Here is a 5,280-nt window from a genome sequence, read left to right on the forward strand (position 1 = left end):
ATTCACCCTCCACCTTCCGACCCCACCAACCGCCATATTAGTGTGCCCCCACCAAAATACCAGCTTGTGTTTACAGTTTCGTTTCTCCTGATGGTGGATGGGCGCGTGTACACGCACTCGCTCTATGTGCACTCAATAGGATCATGATCTGGAGAGCTGAAAATGTAAACACAAGCTGGTATTGTGGTGTGACTAGCGGTTTGTGGTTTCTTTGTTTGAATATTTCAAAAATGGCACACTGGCCAGAACTTAAGAAGAGAAAAGCAGAGCTGCTACTTATACAAAAATTCAATGGTTCCAATGCTCAGATTTCAGATAGATAAAACGGGCTGCTCAATACTTTATTTTTTACGTAGTTGGCTACGCTTGAGGGCAGGAATTTTGTTTTCAGGGATAGATAAAATACACTTTTGCCCTTCATTTCACATAAGGAGGAATACCCTGCTTATTCATGTGCCCATCACGTGATTTCTTCAGATTAGGAATGCTCTATTCATCCAAAGCTGTCTGTAATAATGTGCCTGAAGTAGAGAATATGGTCAAGCATTCACAGGATTAGCACATTTTAGGTGAATACATCTCATTCTCTTTTCATAAAGAATTTACTATATCATAGAGCTGGCCATTTTCCATTATTTAAGCTCAAACATGGATTCATATGTGGACCCCATGGAGACCCCCAAAATTACATACCCATAGAGTTACAGGAGCACAAGCTTAGATTGGTGTAATTTCAGATTTTTTTCTTTTTTGCTTCACTGAAAGTAAGGGAAGCAGAATTACTTCATGAAATCACCATGAGTCCAAAAGCTCCTCTATTTCTTTCTAAGTATATCTGCCAGTCTCAATAAAACCTCATAATATCATTTTGCTACTGTTCTGAACATGGAGGGGAGGAGGAGAGAGAGGACTGAAATTCAGCTTATAAAATATTGGATTATATCCAGCTACAATATATTATTTTATTATTTTACATTAATTTTTAAAAAAATAAGTTTATGTAGATATCTAGCAGATATCTAGATAAGCTTATCTTGATATCTACTTATCTAGAAGTAGATATTTGAAGTAATTTTTTTCCCCAATAATTTATTTTCATCTGTTGCAGACTGGTTATAATACCTATTACACATACTATACAAGCTCATCACTGAAAATTTAAACAACTGAAAGCAAAATTTAAGAAAAGATTGAAAAAAGCAGGGTAGTCTTCTCAAAATAGTGGGAAAAGTCCAGAAATTTCACCAGTATTAATGCAACAACTCTTTATTCAAGAGAGGGGCAGTTACTAATATCTATGTTTGCTATAAGAATAGTGGTGTTATTCTTATAGTACTCACAACTCATGAAAAGAGCATCTAGTTTATAAATACTTATCAGTTCATTTGATTGGAACATATCTGTCCCATAAAAAGCAGGAAATTCTTTCTTGAGGTATGTACTATTGCATTATACACAAAACCATATATGAATATTAATCAATTTTCCTCTTAAAATACCTTTCATGTGTATTTTAGAAACACTTGATTACTTTACACAAACTGCACAACTGCAATGCCATCATAAGGTAGAACATCTTGCCTCTTTTTAATACATTACTCTATATAAGCACCCTCACAAAGACAGCTTGTGAGCATTTCACAAATTATAATAATGGAACCACCTACATGTATATCAGTGCTGACAGATCTGGATCATCTTATTTTCACCTGCAGTAAGTTCAGAGTCAGCTAAAAACTAAATTATACAATGAACAGCTTTGTTGTAGGAATATGCATGGCCTTATTTTCCACCAACCTTTGCAGAACAAACGCATGCAGCTAGCATAGATATTTAATGTAAATGGTAATAAATACTCATGAATTTGCAACCTCTTTTTTTTCATCTAAATCAAAGATAAAGTCCATTGCTTTGGGGTTTTTTACATGCTGCTCTACATATGGATGGTTTTGTCTACACAGATGCACACCTGTCCAACAGCCATTATCTGCAATAGTTTAATGTACAAAAAGGAAAGTGCATCCAAAAATAACTTCTTGCTGTTAGTTGATATGATTAATAACATAATAATGAATTAGACGACAAATTAACTAAAGCAGAATTTTGTGTTCAGCTACTACATTAAACATGATAAAATTCGATGATCATTTGCAGTTGAGATCTTCACTATGTGCTCTTCTGAAAGGCAGTGGCACTTCTGGTCTAAAATAAGAGGACTGCCAACTGAGATGATCATGCCACTCTGGAATACCAAAGTTTTAAATAGCAGTATTGACCAAATGTAGACCAATAAGACCAAACACTGGTCTCATGTTATGCCAAGGAATGTTTAGATTGGATATTAGGAAAATATTAGGAAAAATGTCACCATTGAAAGCGTGGCCAAGCACTGAAATAGGATGCCCAGGGCAGTGGTGGAATCACTGATCAAAAATCATGTTGATGTAGCACTTGAGGACATAGTTTAGTGGAGAAGGTGTTAGGTTAACTGTTAGACTCAATATCAGGGGTCTTCTCCAACCTAAAAGATTCTATGATTCTTGTTCCTTGGGCATTGTAGAATGGTTTATGCAAGGATGGCTTGAGTCACATAGAACACATTTGTAATTCAGAAGGGAAAGACAGCACTATTCACAGCGTTTCCTTGTGTTTGAAGATGTACCTGAATCATTTTTTCTAAAGAAATATAAATTTATACTTCATGAAAACATGAAATAAATTTGTGTGCAATACTGCATAATAATACATGCCTTCCCCTCCTACTGACATCAGTCAATATAAAAATAAAATAAAACTATTGTTCTTCAGTAGGCTCTATGAAAGAGCATATTTAGCACTCTTAGGTTCTGGGACCAAAAAAGCACCCTCTTTCTTCAACTAGTAAAATGACAAAGACCTCAAGAGGCAAAATATCCGAATGTCCGAATTTACCTAGGTAGAGTGTATTCTTCCTCCATAAAAATACCACTTCATTCAAAATACAAGAGACAGCTGCTTTTTCTGTCACAAGAAAGACTTCATCTTAAGGATTTTTTCTATTTGTATGGTAAAAATTCTAGAACCAATGAGAAACAAAACTTAACTACATCATAACAGCACATAATTACAACAACACACAAGTAGAGTATAAAAAACCTTACACTATTTTATTGATGACATGAATATTATCCATATCAGCCCAGTATATCTGAAACCAAGTTTCAATTACAAGAGAAGTGTCTAAGCTAGCTAGAACTTTACTGGTAAGCAGAGAAGAAAGTTTAACAAATGCTCAGGAAAGGAAGACCTGAAAGAAGTACCACAAAATTAAAAGACCTACACCATGTTAATAATATAAATAGCTCACCAACTTTAAGTATAATGGTTGTTTGAAAACTAACTATCTATCAGAAAGCTAACTATCGGAAGTATTTCCAAAGAATTCAAATCACAATTACTTTTCACACAGTGGGCAGCCTGCTCTCATGCTTCAAGACAGAGTGATTTGCATTTATAAAATTGTTCCTTAAATATTTGTGTGTATAACACACAAAAGTACAGATCTAGACTGGACAATTTCCATACTGTCAGCAAAATTTAAAAGTTACAATAGCTTCAAACTCTTCTCTCAAAAATTAAAAGTAGAAAACATTTCCTTAAAAATTGTGTCCCATGCAGGTGGTCAGAAGAAACCATTTAAAACACCTGGGCTTTAGACCCAATTTTTATGCTTATTTGACCACATTATTTGCTAGTCTACACGTGATGATCACTACTGGTAATCATTTTTCTCTTACTTACTTGAGAAATAAAAACATAAAAGATTGTCTGAAGAAAATTTGAAAGAATTGGATTTGAATGTTTTTCAGAGGGATGCAGATCTTAAAAGGTTACTGCTTATGTACACCATTAACAATATATTTTGCTGTCTTCCATTACAAAGTAACAGAGCTAGTTTACCTACCACTTATTCAAACAATATTAACTATTTGTATATTACTACTACTACAAAATCCCAGATCTATTACCAAGAACAAAGTAAATGGGTAAAGTGGAGCACAACATTTGACCTTTAAAAATATTTGTAAAGTTTTCCTCTTTTTTAGAGGGAGAGAGATATTTTGCTGAGTGGTTAATGAATTCAGACACTGACCATTTGACCTGGGTTTTTGAAAGTAATTAGCAGCTCCAGTTACCTGAAAGATGGAGCTAAGATGAGCAGGCAGTTTTAAATCAGTGCATTTCTAATTAAAAATGATGTTATTTACAGTCACTCGATAGACGTTGTAAGCATCTGTGCTCATAAAGAAATATGCAACAAAGGACTGATGATTTTTTAAAGGCTATCCACAGTTCCTGAAAATAACAAGTAAAGGATATTGAATATAAAAAGTAATTGTTAGCTAGAGGAGATTATGGCTCTTGCTTAAACATATTTTTTAGGTAAATTGGAAATGTGAAATTTAATTAATTTTTACATCCAAGTTTTGTGGAGAAAGGAAAGGTTCTCAATAGTGAGCATAAAACTAAGCTGAAAGGAGCAAATAATTGTATTGGCTTGTTGAACTGATACTGAGAAGGGTACCACAGAAAGGACAACAATGTAAGTTTTAAGTATACAAACACTAGTCAAAAACTCCAAGCTCCTAAAATACACAAAAATAGTATAAGGTTCTGTGGGACAAGGTAGTTACTAGGGAGTATAATTGCTGTTAGAAAAAGATTATCGAGATCATCACAATTGCATTTATTCCACCCCAAATTCCCTATTGTAAATATGCCATATGAATCATCGTATTATATTTCAAATATATTAAACATATATATGAAAACTAGTCAAATACTCCAAAGCATTTTTAAAGTGATGATGTTAACTTTGTCACCTGTGGACTGTGGCAAAAAAGTGTCTGTGGAGTATTCTTTGTTCTCAAACTATGTTTCCAATGCAATTCCTTGTCCACTGAAATTTTTATGACTTCACAACTCAAAAGAGATTGAAAACTACTGCCATATACTGACATACATAGCTGGAAATAAAACAAGAGCCAAAGCAAACTTTAAGGTTTGAGCTAGTATCAAGTTTGAATATGACCAAAACTAGGTAGCAGTACTTTCTTGGACTTCAGTAACCGACCATTTAAGTTATTGCATTAAGTTATCTGGGGTATTAAACCCAGATATTAAACATTGACTTAATCAGGTAGGTAGCAGAATCAGTGGTCTTAGGACAATTTAAGATATTTCTCTACCATAATAATTCAAATCCGCTTTCTTCAAAAGACTCCATACGAGAATTAAAGA

Source organism: Corvus cornix, chromosome 7 (assembly GCF_000738735.6).
Source record: "Corvus cornix cornix isolate S_Up_H32 chromosome 7, ASM73873v5, whole genome shotgun sequence".
Taxonomy (NCBI): Eukaryota; Metazoa; Chordata; class Aves; order Passeriformes; family Corvidae; genus Corvus; species Corvus cornix.